The sequence below is a fragment of the Pelophylax lessonae genome (genome assembly GCF_965119305.1).
Source record: "Pelophylax lessonae genome assembly, chromosome: 11".
NCBI classification, from domain to species: domain Eukaryota; kingdom Metazoa; phylum Chordata; class Amphibia; order Anura; family Ranidae; genus Pelophylax; species Pelophylax lessonae.
The window spans coordinates 59,514,713-59,532,551 of record NC_138778.1 but is presented as its reverse complement, the minus strand read 5'-3'; positions in this window follow the sequence as shown (position 1 = coordinate 59,532,551).

The window sequence follows — 17,839 nt, the reverse complement described above, 5'->3', positions numbered from 1 at the left end:
AAGGGGTCGGTAAATATGTAATTTACCAGCTCCTTCCTTTTCTGAATGGACATATGAGTCATAGTCAATGACATTGTAAAAAAATAAAATAAAATTATAAAAAATAATACAATAAAATAATACAATAAAAAATACCAAAAAATAAAAACTACTGACACCAGTGGGTGAACTTCCAGGATCGCAAAGGTCAGACTTGCGACCGGGCTCTGGCATTCCACCACCGTGGGGAGGCCCTAAGATGGCAGGAAGGGGGCCCACTGCAGAACTTGTGAAAGGGTCCCGCTGCAGGAGCGCAATAAATGGCCCCGCAATGAGAGTAAAGGGTCCCAGGATCAGTGGGAAGAGCCCCAGGCTTGAAGGGAAGGGCCCCGACCAGGGGTCCGGGGGACCCTTCATGGTTTCTTGCACCGGGGCCCTGAAGGTTCTAGTTACGCCTCTGTACGGTGACACCCAGTCCCATTCACAGTGTTCCGGCATTTCATTACATATTTAATACTTGTATTATGCAAGGATAAACTTGATTCTTTACTGTTGGGTAGGTTAGGGGAAGTTTTGGAAGAATTTACTGCAGCAACAGATGTTTCGAATCATTGCTGTGTATGCATAGGGGTGTATTTATGGAAATAAAATAATTTGCAGAGTAATTTATACTGTGCAACTGTATGCACATTTGTTCTGCGTGAATGGAGGCAAACAAGAATGTTATTAGGCTATTTTCTCTTCATACAATATAGAGTGAATCAGGAAAATACAGCATAATGGTCACTAGATTAGGCTGATCAGGACAGGAAATAAATATCATGATTATCAACACCATCTAGTGGCCATAATACAGTATTTTCTGGCAACTATTTTTTTATGAATGAATAACATTTGACCTGGAGAGAAAATGGCCTAATAACATTTGATTCCGTCACCACGCACATGGAGTTTCACTGGATGAAAAGCTCTGCAATTTCTTTATGAATACATCTCATGGGGTTTACTTTGTTTTTTTTATCTATGCATGCTGTAAAGGAAAGCGACCCTACCAATAAACATTTTTAAACAAAATACGCTAGTCTTTAACCCTATATTAACCCTTAGGTAACGCCAATCAGTCCTTAATTTAGTCCTCCCTCCTTTTTCCCCCTCAGCTGTTATTTTTTTTTTGCATTTATTTTATTTGTAGCAATTAAATTCAAATGGTTTTTCTTTAATTTTGTTTGTACACGTTTTAGTTTCCCTTTGAAAAGTATGTAAAATAAAAAAAAAACAAAAAAAACAAATGCTTTGTACCAAAATCATAATTTTAATGTCCTGTTGAGCAGGGGAAAAAATTACGGAATAAAATTCATACTTTTTATCTACAATGGCAGATGTTGTTTTAACATTGATCAAAGTAGAAAAAAAAATGTTTTTTTTTTTTTTACTTCTTATATTTTTGTCTATGGATGTGTATATACAGTATTTTGTCTATAGTTTGCGTACAAAAAAAAAAAAAATATTTTTTTGCAGGACAATATCACCAAAAGAAAACCTTGTTTTCCCCTCCAAAAAAAAAAGATATGTTAATATGGATGTGACCCTCCACTCAACTTGTTAACACACATGTGGCCTTTGGGCACTTTTAAAGTGACACTAAATTATGGTTTAAAGTATGTATACTTGACTCAAAAAAATTCCCTTCTATTGCTCTCAGCCTACTTCAAGTATCCAAATTGTTTTTTATTTTATTTTTTTATTTGCTCTGCTGTGATCTGACTTTTTATTAGAAAGTGACTACATCCATTCTCCATGGTCTGCTACCTGTGCAGCTTAGGAAGAAGAAGTTAGGGGGCAGTAAAAATGTGACTCAACTGAGCCTTTTTACCACCACCTCCCCCCCAGCCAAAAATGTAAATGATGGCGAAGAAAAAATTATAACCCTTTTACGAGGCTTTAACCACTTAAGCCCCGGAAGATTTTACCCCCTTCCTGACCAGGGCCTATTTTGCGATTCGGCACTGCGTGACTTTAACGGACAATTGCGCGGTCGTTTCTGTACCTAAACAAATTTGGCGTCCTTTTTTTCCCACAAACAGAGCTTTCTTTTGGTGGTATTTGATCACCTGTGTGATTTTTTGATCATGCGCTATAAACAAAAAAAGAGCATAAATTTTGCAAAAATAACAATATTTTTCAAATTTTTTTATATGAAATTCCCCCCAAAAAAATGTAAAAATCAAAATTTTTTAACATTTTAGGCCAATTTTTTTTTACCATATGTTTGGTAAAAAAAAATCGCAAAAAGCGTATTTTGATTGGTTTGCGCAAAAGTTATTGCGTTTACTAACAAAGGGAAAGATTTTTGTCATTTTTGTTGTTTTTTGAGTAATGGCGGCGATCTGCGATTTTTTTTGCCGGACTGCGACATTGGGGCGGACAGATCGGACCCTTGACTGACATTTTTGACAATTTTGGGGTTACCAGTGACATTTCTACAGTAATCAGTGCTATATATATGCACTGTTACTGTAAAAATGACACTGGCAGCGAAGGAGTTAACTGTATTGGAGAGGGAGGGGTTAAGTGTGTCCTAGGGGTGTGATTCTAACTGTGATTGCCTGTGGCTTGATGTGTAAGAACAATGATCAACGGTCCTACATAGTAGAACCGTTTGATCATCATTCTTACACAGGGAGAACTGACAGGCGGCTTTGTTTACACTAGCCGCCTGCCTTTCTCCCGCTGTCACGGACGATCGCGAGTGCCCGGCGGACATCGGGTCCACCAGGCACACGTGCGGGGGGGGGGTTCCGTGACCAAGCGGGAGCGCGCCTCCGGCGGCGCGCACTCACTCCCCACACGCTTACAGGCTAGCGAGCTGCGCATGCACAGATCAGCTTACAATGCCGGGCTGGTCATTGAGTGCTGGGGTGACGGCCTCCTGTGCATGTGCATAAGTAATCAGAATATTTCAAGGATGAAATCCTCAAAATTATTGCCCGCACTTCATTATATCTTAACAACAATAAACTCAAAATTGTAACCTCAAATATTATCAATGCAAAATGTCCGTGCAAATCCAATCAGTGCACTGATTTAAAAAGAAATGTGCTCAGTGAAGTGAAAGCCCAAAAGAATGTGAAAAATGTGTAGTGCCACCACTGTGCTCTTCCTCTTCTCCCACCGTTAGCACCCCACACTCACCAGAAGTTGTTACCCCTTAAATTAAACAACTCCGGAAAAGGTTTACCCCCCTTCACGAACAGGCATTTTTTTTTGCGATATGGCACTGCATTACTTTAACATACAATTGCGCGGTCGTGCGACACTGTGCCCAAATAAAATTGATGTCCTTTTTTTCCCCCACAAATAGAGCTTCCTTTTTTTAATAATATTTGATCACCTCTGCGGTTTTTATTTTTTTGCACTATAAACAAAAAAAGACCAATAATTTAAAAAAAAACAATATTTTTTACATTTTTTTTACTTTCTGCGATAAAACACATCCAATAAAAAATGTAAAAAAATCAAATTTCTTCATCTGTTTAGGCCAATATGTATTCTGCTACATGTTTTTGGTAAAAAAAAAAAAAAAATTCCAATAGGCGTAAAATGATTGGTTTGCACAAATGTTATAGCGTCTACAAACTATAGGATATTTTATGAAATTTTTATAATTTTTTTTTACTAATAATGGCGGTGATCGGTGACTTTTAGTGGGACTGCAACATTGCGGCAGACAAATCGGACACTAAGTGACTCTTTTTGGGGACCAGTGACACCAATACAGTGATCAGTGCTAAGAAAAAAATATGCACTGTCACTGTACTAATGACACTGGCAGGGAAGGGTTTATCATCAGGTTCAATCAAAGGGTTAAATGTGTCAATAGGGAGTGCTTTTGAACTTTGTGGGGGGGGGGGGGTGCTTGTATTGTGGGAAGACAGAGATCCACGTTCCTGCTTAGCTTAGCGTGTTCTCTGTCTTCCCTTGTCACAGAATGGTGATCTGCCTTGTTTACATAGACAGACCACCGTTCTGCCTCTCTCCGGATCGATTAGTGGGTCCCAGCAGACATCGAGCTTGCCGGACCCCCTGATTAGCTCCCACTGTGTCTGATCAAAGTGATAACTGGTCGCCGGCGGCGCGCGTCTGTGCCACAAACCCAGAAGAGGCGATCATGTACAGATACTTGATTTCACCTGTAGGAGCCGCCACCCCACAGTATAAATACAGAGAGCAGTCGGCAAGTGGTTAAAAAGGAAGTGAAATGCGCTTATTGCATAAGTTGCCAACTCTCACTGGCAATTAACTCCCATCGACCTCTGATTCAAATCCTAGTTGCCAATATTTCCCGTCACCTGGGCAACTATTTAAAGCAGAACTAAAGTCTTGCTGTAAAAAACTGCGAGCAGCACCAACTTTAAGCGATTCTACCCCGTAAGAACCTCAATGGAATGCCAGACAATGTGGAGAGATAGGGAAGGCTCTCATAGTGTAATAAAATGAGAGTAATAGGAAAAGCAGTAAAATTGCACTTACACGATACTCTAAAACAAAAGCATCCTTTCCAAATAGCGGAAGTGACGTGTCCCGGAAGTCCCGCCCTACGCGTTTCATCAGCAGGGTACAAGGTAACCAGGAGATGAATCAGAGGTTAATGGGAGTTTAATAATCGCCATTGTGAGTTGTCAACCTATGCTAAAAGCACATTTGACTTCTTTTTTAATAAAAGCAGTCAACGACTTCTGGTGAGTGCGGTGTGTTAACGGTGGGAGAAGTGGAAGAGCACAGTGGTGGCACTATACATTTTTCACATTCTTTTAGACTTTCATTTCACTGAGCACATTTTTTTTTTTAGATTGGTGCACTGATTGGATCTGCACTGACATTTTCCATTCATAGTTATTATGTATTTGTATTGATAATATTTGATGTATTTTAGGGAACAATTTTGAGTTGATTGTTAAGATATATTAGAGCACGGTCAATAATTTAGAGGATTTCATTCTTGGAATATTTTGACTACATACTCTGTTTGGGTCCGACGTCAAGCAGCTCTTTCCAATTATTTCTTTTTATTGCTGTTTGTATGGGTGTAAGCACATTTTATAGCATGCGTAGAAGTGATGTCATCACCTGCTGGCCAATGACGACCAGACCAGACCCATGGACAGGTAAGTATAGAGCAGTGAGGGCAAACCTTGGCACCCCAGATGTTTTGGAACTACATTCCCCATGATGCTTTTGCACTCTGCAGTGTAGTAGAATATCATGGGAAATGTAGCTCGAAAACATCTGAAGTGCCAAGGTTCACCATCACTGGTATAGAGAGTTTAGTTCTGCTTTAAATGGATGCCAAGCTACTCCTAACAGCAAAAGATGTTCCACTAATTTTATACTAGAGTCAGTTAGAAAATGAAAGAAGAGATCTGATTGGTCGCTTTGTGCAACATTCAATTACTGCATTTTTTTCCCCATAACGTCCGGTATCCTTTAACCAGTTTCCGGCTGCTTACCGCATATATACTGCGGCAGTGTGGCTCTCCCAAGCAAACCGACGAAGGGCTACGTCGGTCACTTGGTGGCAGCTAGGGGGTAGTGCGCTCCCACCCGATGCAGCGGGCAGGCGACTCCGGTTGCCACATGACACCTGCGATCGTTCCCAGATGAGAGAGAAGAACGATCAGCTGTTGTAAACACAGCTGAACGTTCTTCTCCCTGGAATGATCACAGAGCCCATGTGATCCTTCTATATAGGATCACATGTCTCTATGGTCATTCCACAAGTCACACACCCCCCCCCCCACAGTTAGAAACACGCCCCTAAGTACACATTTAACCCCTTGATCACCCACAGTGTTAACCCCTTCCCTGCCAGTGTCATTATTACAGTAACAGTGCATATTTTTAGCACTGATTACTGTAGTAATGTCACTGGTCCCCCCCAAAAGTGTTCGAAATGTGAGTCAGGGGTCCGATCTGTCTGCCACAATGTCGCAGTCCCGCAAAAAATCGCAGATCATTACTAGTAAAAAAAAAAAAACAATAAAAATGACAAATCTTTCCCGTAGTTAGTAGACGCAATAACTTTTGCGCAAACCAATCAAAATATGCCTATTGCGATTTTTTTTACCAAAAATATGTAGCAGAAAACAAATTGGCCTAAAATGTTAAAAAATTTTGATTTTTACATTTTTTGGGGGAGTTTTATTTAGCAGAAAGTGAAAAATATTGTTTTTTTTTTTTTTCAGAATTGTCGCACTTTTTTGTTTATAGTGCAAAAAATAAAAATCGCAGAGGTGATCAAATACCACCAAAAGAAAGCTCTATTTGTGGGGAAAACAAAAGACATCATTTTTTTTTTAGGTACAGTGTCGCACGACCACGCAATTGTCTGTTAAAATAACGCAGTGCCGAATCGCAAAAAATGGCCTGGTCATTAAGGGGGCAAATCCTTCCGGTCCAGAAGTGGTTAAAAGAACATAGAATATAATATACTATAGCAGAAAAATGAACAGCTACCTGTAGGTATCCCTTATTGCAGGACTGGCCTAAGATATTGTACTGCCTGGGTCCAAGATTGTAATGCTGCCCCCCCACCCTAAAGTAACGCAGTGCCGAATCGCAAAAAATGGCCTGGTCATTAAGGGGGCAAATCCTTCCGGTCCAGAAGTGGTTAAAAGAACATAGAATATAATATACTATAGCAGAAAAATGAACAGCTACCTGTAGGTATCCCTTATTGCAGGACTGGCCTAAGATATTGTACTGCCTGGGTCCAAGATTGTAATGCTGCCCCCCCACCCTAAAGTAACGCAGTGCCGAATCGCAAAAAATGGCCTGGTCATTAAGGGGACAAATCCTTCCGGTCCAGAAGTGATTAAAGAAGAGATCTGATTGGTCGCTTTGTGTAACATTCAATTACTCCATTTTTTTTCCCCCATAATGTCCGATATTCCTTAACCGGTTGCCGACCGCCGCAAGTACATATACTGCGGCGGTCAGCCCCGGCCAGGCAAAGTGACGTATGGGTACGTCACTAGCCTGTCACTTGCTTGTGAGCCAATAGCGGGCGAGCGCGCACCCGCGGAGGCGCGCGACCGCCCCGGCTCGTTCCCTGGGAAGTCCGTGCGTGTGACCGGCGGACCTGATGTCCGCCGGTCACTCGGCGATCTTCCGCCGTGAAGGGAGAAAGGCAGGCGGCTGATGTAAACAAGCCGCCTGTCATTCTCTCCTGTGTAGGAATAGTGATCATACGGTTCTACTATGTAGGACCGTTGATCACTGTTCCTACACCAGTAGCCATGTCCAATCACAGTAAGAAGCACGCCCCTAGGGACACACTTAACCCCTCCTTCCCCAATAAAGTTAACCCCTTCCCTGCCAGTGTCATTTTGCAGTAACAGTGCATATGTATAGCACTGATTACTGCAGTAATGTCACTGGTAACCCCAATAGTGTAAAAAATGTCAGTCAAGGGTCTGATCTGCCCGTCGCAATGTCGCAGTACCGCAAAAAAATCGCAGATTACGCGTAAAAAAAAAAAAAACACCAAAAATGACATAAATCTTTCCCGTAGTTAGTAGACGCGATAACTTTTGCGCAAACCAATCAAAATACGCTTTTTGCTATTTTTTTTTACCAAACATATGTAGCATAAAACAAATTGGCCGAAAATGTTAAAAAATTTTGATTTTTACATTTTTTTTTGGGAATTTCATTTGCTATTTTTGCAAAATTGACGCTCTTTTTTTGTTTATAGCGCATGATCAAAAAATCGCACAGGTGATCAAATACCACCAAAAGAAAGCTCTATTTGTGGGAAAAAAGGACGTCTAATTCGTTTAGGTACAGCGTCGCACGACCGCGCAATTGTCACGCAGTGCCGAATCGCAAAATAGGCCCTGGTCAGGAAGGGGGTAAAATCTTCTGGGGCTTAAGTGGTTAAGGGGGCAAATCCTTCCGGTCCAGAAGTGGTTAAAAGAACATAGAATATAATATACTATAGCAGAAAAATGAACAGCTACCTGTAGGTATCCCTTATTGCATGGCTGGCCTAAGATATTGTACTGCCTGGGTCCAAGAATGTAATGCTGCCCCCCCCCCCCCCACCCTGAAGTAACGCAGTGCCGAATTGCAAAAAATGGCCTGGTCATTAAGGGGGCAAATCCTTCCAGTCCAGAAGTGATTAAAGAAGAGATCTGATTGGTCGCTTTGTGCAACATTCAATTACTCCATTTTTTTTCCCCCCATAATGTCCGGTATTCTTTAAGTGTTACCATATCTACACTGGCTAAGAGTTTAGGCACAGGTCAATAAATGCTTTCATCCTCATGATTAACATCCACCTTTGATAAATAGAGTTACTTGTTTCCGGTAGTCATGTCCACCCACGTCATCGCCATTTGTAGAATGAAATAAATATTGATACGGTCGGGATGTATTCAATTTGTCCTGATCAGTGGCTTGCAGTCATACTGACAGGAGGCTGTGTAAAACAGAAGCCGGAATGTAATTTTTATTGTCAACATGATGTACAGTAGCGCTCAGCCAAACAGAGAGCTGTGACTGGAGAAAAGTGAGGTTGCATTATGGAAGTTAGAAAAGTGGGGGCTCAGCTCCCAAATACATTGAAGATTGGAACACCTGCGACTACATCTGAATATTTATTATCTTGCTGAGCACTATAGCAGAACCACGAGTAAAAAAATAAAAAAAAAGCGTGCGGTTATTGGAATACTCTGAAAAGCCCATCGGAAGCAGGAGATACAATAAATGACTGGGCAGCAGGTGCAGTTACTGAGGATGTCACTAACCCATAGATAATAACTGGAAATCTTGTTACCATCTAACACTTCTGTGTCTGATTTTATTGTTGTCACTTTATTAACATTTACGGTTGAATCACTGAATCCAGGACTTTGTATTCATGAGATCCCCCTCCGCTCTGCTAAGACTTGGATTTAAAGCTGGGCTCCAGACAAAAACAGAACACACAGATGACATACATATTGTATAAGGTCTCATTTACATGGCTGTAAAAAAAAAAAAAAAAAAAAAAACAATTACAAGCGTTTTTTTTAAATTTAAGGATCTGTATTTTTTCATGGGAGACGTTCACGTGGGTAAACGTGCTGCTTTTATATCCTTAAATTTAAAAAAAATCTAAGTCTGAGGATATTCTGTATACTTGTTAAACATTAAAAAAAAAAAAAACACAGGACAAATTTTATTCATTAGAAGAATTAACCAATCAGATAAAAGTAAGACGCTTCACGCTGCAAACATGAGAATAGTATTTCAAGTGTGTGGCATTTTGGACTTCATTTTATTTGATATATTGTATTATTTTGCTGTATGAAATTTACTTTTTTGTTTTTATTTATTTTTTTTTTATTTACTTTTTTGTTTGAAGCGTGAAAATGCAAAAAAAAATATGTCCTAAGTAAAGTCACAAATGTCACACATATGAAATATAAAGTGATTAGGTAGAAGTTCCATGCACAGTCCAATTTAAATCTATAAGCAATCTTGATCTGACAAATATCTCCATGGCGTGGAGATATTTGTCAGATCAAGATTTCTTATAGATTTAAATTGGACTGTGCATGGAACTTCTACCTAATCGCATTATATTTCACATGTGTGACATTTGTGACTTTATTTAGGACTTTTTTTTTTTTTTTTGCATTTGTGTATTTTATCTATTTTCATGTTTGTAGTGTGCTTCACTTTTATCTTATTGTTTTGTATGTGTATAGTGATTGAACGGACAATTGCTCGGCCGTGCGACGCTGTACCTAAACGAATTTGACGTCCTTTTTTTTCCCACAAACAGAGCTTTTTTTTGGTGGTATTTGATCACCTGTGCGATTTTTTGATCACGCGCTATAAACAAAAAAATTGCGTCAATTTTGCAAAAATAGCAATATTTTTCACATTTTTTTATATGAAATTCCCCCCAAAAAAATGTAAAAATCAAAATTTTTTAACATTTTCGGCCAATTTGTTTTATGCTACATATGTTTGGTAAAAAAAAATCACAATAAGCGTATTTTGATTGGTTTGCGCAAAAGTTATTGCGTTTACTAACTAAGGGAAAGATTTCTGTCATTTTTGGTGTTTTTTTTTTAACGAGTAATGGCGGCGATCTGCGATTTTTTTTGTGGGGCTGCGACATTGCAGCGGACAGATCGGACCCTTGACTGACATTTTTGACACTTTTGGGGGTACCAGCGACATTACTACAGTAATCAGTGCTATAAATATGCACTGTTACTGTAAAAATACACTGGTAGCGAAGGGGTTAACTTTATTTGAGAGGGAGGGGCTGTGTGTGTCCCTAGGGGCGTGATTCTTACTGTGATTGGCTGTGACTTGAGGTGTAAGGACACTGATCAACGGTTCTACATAGTAGAACCGTGTGATCAGTGTTTTTACACCGAGGAGAATGACAGGTGGCTTGTTTACACAAGCTGCCTGACTTTCTCCCTCTCCCCCGACGATCGCCGAGTGACCGGCGGACATCGGGTCCGCCGATCATACGCGCGGGGGGGTCCGTGACCGCGCGGGAGCGGGAGCGCGCCTCCGGCGGCGCTCGCTCGCTCCCCAGACCCTCCCAGGCTAGTGACGTTAATTAACGTCACTTTGCCTGTGAGGGGCTGACCGCCGCAGTAAATCTACTTGCGGCGGTCGGCAAGTGGTCAATCACCCCCTCCTCCTCAGCAGTTCACAGCAGAGGAGGGCAGAACTCATCCTACAGATCCTGCACCTCCCTGTGCAGCCGCAACACCACTTTGCCTCCCCTGGTCTCAGCATTCAGCAGACTCTGGAAGCTGCCTCCAGCCCTCCTCTGGTTCTCCTCCAGAACCTGCACTTCTTCCCAGATCCACCCGCATCTTCTTCCTGGCAGCAGCACAAGGTAAACAGGTGCATTGTGATGTAAGGAAGGGTGGGTGGCTCGACTTCTGATAGTGGGGAGCCTCTTGACATCTCATGTATGGGTGTAAGGGGGGCGTGGGGTGCTCTGGACATCTAATCCTACAGACATAACCGGCCCTTTGAGGCCAACCATAATGCTGATGCGGCCCGCGATGAAATTGAGTTTGACACCTCTGATCTATTGTATTATTTTGCTGTATCAAATTTACTTTTTTTTTTTTTTTTTTTTTACTTTTATGTTTGTAGCGTGGAGATATTTGTCAGATCAAGATTGCTTATAGATTTAAATTGGACTGTGCATGGAACTTCTACCTAATCACTTTATATTTCACATGTGTGACATTTATGACTTTATTTAGGACTTATTTTTATTTTTTTGCATTTGTGTATTATATCTATTTTCATGTTTGAAGTGTGGAGCGCTTCACTTTTATCTTATTGTTTTTTATGTTTATAGTGATTGTACGTATACGTGAGAGCAGCTCTACTTACACTATATTACCAAAAGTATTGGGACGCCTGCCTTTACACGCACATGAACTTTAATGGCATCCCAGTCTTAGTCCGTAGGATTTAATATTGAGTTGGCCCACCCTTTGCAGCTAAAATAGCTTCAACTCTTCTGGGAAGGCTGTCCACAAGGTTTAGGAGTGTGTCTATGTGGATGTTTGACCATTCTTCTCGAAGCGCATTTGTGAGGTCAGGCACTGATGTTGGATGAGAAGGCCAGGCTCGCAGTCTCCCCTCTAATTCATCCCAAAGGTGTTCTATCCATTTGCGCTCAGGCCTCTGGGCAGGCCAGTCAAGTTCCTCCACCCCAAACTCACTCATCCATGTCTTTATGGACCTTATTTGTGCACTAGTTTGCAGTCAAGTTGGAACAGTAAGGGGCCATCCCCAAACTGTTCCCACAAAGCTGGAAGCATGAAATTGTCCAAAATATCTTGGTATGCTGACACCTTGGGAGTTCCCTTCACTGGAATTAAAGGGCCAAGCCCAACATGAAACAACCCCACACAATAATTCCCCCCCCCCCCCCCCCACAGTGGACCAGTGCACAAAGCAAGGTTAATAAAGACAGGCCAGTCAAGTTCCTCCACCCCAAACTCGCTCATCCAGGTCTTTATGGACCTTGTTTTGTGCACTGGTCCAAATCATTTGGTGGAGGGGGGGGGTTATGATGCGTGGTTGTGTTTCAGGGGTTGGGCTTGGCCCCTTAGTTCCAGTGAAGGGAACTATTAAGGTGTCAGCATACCAAGACATTTTGGACAATTTCATGCTCCCAACTTTGTGAGAACAGTTTGGGGGTGGCCCTTCTTGTTCCAACATGACTGCGTACCAGTGCACAAACACGGTCCATAAAGACATGAATGAGCGAGTTTGGGGTGGAGGAACTTGACTGACCTGCACAGAGTCCTGACCTCGACCCAATAGAACACCTTTGGGATGAATTAGAGCAGAGATTGCGAGCCAGGCCTTCTCATCCAACATCAGTGCCTGACCTCACAAATGCGCTTCTGGAAGAATGGTCGAACAGTCACATAGACACATTCCTAAACCTTGTGGACAGCCTTCCCAGAGGAGTTGAGGTTGGTATAGCTGCAAAGGGTGGGCCAACTCAATATTGAACCCTAAGGACTAAGACTGGGATGCCATTAGAGTTTATGTATGTGTAAAGATAGGCGTCCCAATACTTTTGGTAATATAGTGTGTCTCTCTATGGTGTGATATATTTTCTGTCTTTTGTGATATTTAATAGCATAGGGATTTATTTAAAAAAATGTTTAGGTTACATTTACATAAACGGGCAGAGGTGGATAGTTTGTTGCGTTCAGGGGTGGCTAAACCTTCAGCCGCAGTGACACTGTTTGCTATGGCTGCATATAAACAGAGTGGGTGGCCAGAACTCCACAGAAACGCCAATGCTGGGCTGCCTGCATGCAGGGTCCGTAGGAGGCTCAATTCCCATGAAATGGTTTGCCTGTGAACAGCGGCCATTGACTGGAACAGAGTACAAATCTGACAGCGGCTGCTGTTCACACACAGTGGGGGTTATTTACTAAATCTGGAGAGTGCGAAATCTGGTTCAGCTCTGTATAGCAACCAATCACCCTCCAGGATTTATTGCCAAAGCTTTATTGAATAAACTGGAGCTAGAAGCTGATTGGGTACCGGGCACAGATGCACCAGAAAAGAAAAGAAAAAGGAGGCGCAAACACCTAGTGCACTACCCGTGGTCACCATAAAAAATGTTTTAATCAAATGCCAAAAACATACTCATAGACAAGAAGAATAATAAAATCGCATTACAAGAATCCACCGCACATGGATTGGAACATGACCCTGTAGATAGGACCGCTAACGCATTTCGGGAGTCAAGCTCCCTTCATCAGAGCTCAGATGCACCAGATTCTGAGTGCTCCAGTGTTAGTAAATCCCCCCCATAGTGTGAAGGCAATGTTTAGCACCGCCGGCAAGAATCTATTCATTCTCTTTGGCTGCCACCCCTGTGCTGCTGTGAATGGAGCCTTAAGTGGGGTACACACTATAAGAAAATTGGGCGAACGATGGTCCGATTTTCCTCGTTGTTTCACAGCAAATCAGAACCGATGAACGAAAATTCATACGAAAATTCTCGTACAACAAAGGCTTTTTTTTTTGTTGTTTATTGTTTCTGATCATGTGCTGTCTTTCTTTTCTGATTTTACTTGTACAAAAATCATACGAAAACGGTACACATTAAACGAAAATCGTTTGTTTTTTCCCGTACGGGAAACATTTTGGAGTTTGTCCCTTCGAGAATTTTTGTACGAAAATTCGAAATCGGCTGTAGAAAGTTCTGTACACACTATATGAAAATCGTACGAAAATTCTTTGGACGGAAATGTTCGCCCAATTTTCTTATAGTGTGTACGAGCCTTTACACAGCTCTGAGTGCTGGCACAGTCAGGCTGATGACGCCACTTTATCTATTACAGTCAGTGCCGGTTCACATTTATGCGATCACAGAGATCGCATGTAATTCGGAGCGCACTGCTCCTAAAATTACATGCGATGTCTGTGCGGTGCAAATTCAGCCATACAGTTTGTACAGTTTGTATGGCTGAATTTGAACCGAAGTCGCACTAAACATGCACAGGACCTTTTTTTTTTGCAGAATCGGATCGGATCGCATGGTGGTTCACACTAATGTGATCCGATTCTGTGGGAACTCTGATCTGATCTGGGGGTGTCGTTAACTTTGAATTAACACCCCCAGCGTATTGCATATGGCAGTGTGAACTGCCTGTGCTGCGGATGCGATGCGGGAACACACTGTATATTCACAGCGTTCCCGCATCGCATAAATGTGAACCGGCACTTAGGGTCCTTTCACACAGGCGGTCCGATCAGATCCGCCTGTCAGTTTTTTAGGTGGATCTGATCGGATCCTCCATGCATCCCTATGGGGCAGCGGATGTCAGCGGAGACACCCGCTGCCATCCGCATCCGATCCTGTCCGTGAAATCCGGACGGATGGAAACCCTATTTTCCATCCATCCAGGGGATCGGATGGGATCTGATGAAAGCGGACAGGCGGTCCACTCTCATCCAATTCCCCATAGAGAGCAGCGGGGCTCTGACACCTCCCTCTCCGCACACAGTGTGGAGACGGAGCTTTCATCCGCCGGCTCAGCGGGGATCGGCGGATCGATCCCCGCTGAGTAGAGCACGGTCCGCAACGGAATGCGGACCGTGTGAAAGGACCCTTACAGACTGTAGAAAGGGATACAGTGGTTTCCACTCCCAGTCTGTTGATGAGACAGCGTTAGGCTGGCCATACATTATACAATTGTCTTGTACTATTTTCCTTTAGATTTACCAAAATCCCATAATATGAAGTCAAACCTAAACACTTTATTTGTATGCAATCAGGCAGGCCCTTGCACTACATAGTTGAAGGTAAATTGAATAAGGAAAGTGTATAATGTATGGCCAGCGTTAGAGCAGCAGGAGACTGATGAGGTTATCTCTTTGTACACCCGGCTCTTTTTTCCGATCAGCATGTTCCTATTTGCATGCAGAAAACTTAATTAGCTTCCAGTGCTGCCTCTCCTTCTCTGAGTCTGAGCAATGCTGTGCAGGGAATCGTAAGATACTGAGATCAAGAAAAAGTTCAGGTACTTACACCAACTGAAACCAAAAAAAAATGAAACGTGAACTCCAGTAAAAATAAAAATGTTCCTGCAGTGGGGCTGCGTAGAAACTGCAAGGTTTAAATGCTTGTTTCTGCCTAGGGGATGGAAAATCATTTTAATTACCTAGTGCTCGATTATTGCAGGCTCCTCCACTCTGCTAAACCAGTCCCTGCAGACTCTTCTTCCCTGACGTCATGAAGACCGATGCAGGGACCATAACCCTGCATTAGACATGAGGATGCCAAAAGACAGTCCACTGTCATAGCCTAGGGGAGCGCCAGCTGAGGGGGGAGCAGAGGATCAGGTAAGTAAAGGTGCAAAGGTGCTTTTCCATCCCCTTGGCAGAAATAAGCAATTAACCCTTGCAACGCAAGCGCGCAGGCGCAGCCCTAGTGCAGGGGGGGGGGGGGGGTTATTTTTTAAATTATGCTTCAGTAAATACAATTAATTTGTCTCTTATATCTGAGTTCAGCTTTAAAGAGGACATTTCAGAATAAATTTATACTATTATACCAAAAGTCCTTCTCTGTCAGCGGGAAACGATTGCGAGTGTCAGGCGGCCATAGGAGCGCGCGTTCGCCCCCTAGCTGCCACCAGGCGAGCAATGTATCCATACGTTGTTTTGCCTGTGCGAGCCACCCTGCCGCCGTATATATATATATATATATATATAGTAAGCGGTCAGCAAGTGGTTAAAAAATCTTGGAAATCAGCAGGACTTTACCGCATTTACTAAACTCTAGAGAAAAGGCCTTCAGTAAATCCACCAAATAGAGTCACTTTGCTGGAACAAGTATGAAAATCAAGTCTTGACCTAATTTTTTGCATGCTTGTTGCAGAAGAGCAACGCAGTGGGGTGGATTTAGTAAAATTGGAGAGTGCATAATCTGGTGCAGCTGTGCATGGTAGCCAATCAGCTTCTTATTTCTGCTTGTTCAGTTAAAGTAGTTGTAATATCAAAGAAAGTTTACTGCCAGCCCCTCTGTTTTACCAAGCTATACTACACAGTGTAAATATTTGTTTAAAATGATGCCTCTAAATACCTTATTTCAGATTGTTTCTGTGTAGTCACGTGATCTCCGGGCCGCTCTCCTCCCCTGATGTAAGGGCTACAGCGGGAGGGGCTGAGATCCCCTCTGACATAAGCCGGGAGGTCACGTGACCGCTATGCTGTTCACTCAGCCCCTTCCCCTGTAGTCCTTAGATCGGGGGAGGAGTGCGGTCAGAGGTCACATGACCAAACAGAAACTATCTGAAATACGATATTAGAGGCATTATTTTATACAAACATTTTCACTATGTAGTATAGTTGGTAGAACAGAGGGGCTGTCAGTAATCCCTCTTTGACTTTTCTGCCAGCTACTAATAGCGGCAGGAGGGGAGGCGTGGGGAAGAGATCGCTCACACACAGTAGCAGACAGGCAGAGAGGGGTGAAAGACGTGAGCAGTGGGATGATGGAGGCATATAAACTGACCACGGTATCATGGATCAGCAGCCATGATTACCATGGTCAGTTTACACAGGGGGACACAGGAACAGACAGGATCAATCAGGTTTTTTACAGCATAGAAAGGGAAAGATTAGACACCACAAGCACTATGCTGTTTAACCTCCTTAGCGGTATTCCCAAGTGTGGCTCGGGGTGGAATTTCATGTGCCATTAGCGGTAACCCCGAACCACACTCGGGGTACCGCCAGGGAGCATCGCTGGATCCTGGTAGAGGTTACTTACCTTGTCCCCGGGATCCCGCGATGTGTCCCTGCAGCATACAGCAGCCGGATCTTCCGCCCGATGCTGTGAGCCCCGGCTTCCATCTCCTGCGACGTGACGCTCGCAGGGGGGTGGAACCGGTGGAAAATTTGAAAAGTAAAACACGCAAACACATTGATATATTGTAATCCTATTGGATTACATTACAAAATAAAATAAATTGACATTAGATTGCCCCCCCAGTGCCCTTTCCTGCAGTTTTACTGTACTTTATATATACATATTTTTATATATATATATATATATACATATTTATATATATAAGTATGTATGTATTTATATATATATATATATATATATATATATATATGTATACACACACACATATATATATATATATATATATATATATATGTTTATATATATATATATATATATATATATATATATATATATATATATATATATATATATATATATATATATAATATATGTATACATATATACATATATATATATATATATATATATATATATATATATATGTATATATATATATATATATATATATATATATATATATATATATATATATATATATATATACTTTAACTTTATAGTTATTTATTATATTATAATTTATGATTTTGTGTTTCAAACTTTATCATACCCAAGATGTTATAAAGAAGAACGCACAGTAAAAAAAAAAATCGGAAAAAATCGGAAACAATCATACCGCCAGGGAGGTTATCTTATAAGGAAACAGGATCTCTCTTTTTTTTTCTTTTTTTTTCTTTTCTTTTTAGGGTTACAGCTTTGACTAAGAAATCAAAACCTGATTGGTTTCAGTGCAGAGCTGCAATGGATTTAGCAATCCCCAGTTTTAGTAATTCAACCCCAAAGTATTGCAGCTAGAGGCAGCCAGGCAACAAGCATTTACATAAAGAAGTCAGCAATGGCCATTGACCTAGTTCTCTCACTTACCGCTTCTTGTAAAATGATAAAAACATTGCCATAACTGGTAAAAAAAAAGAGCAA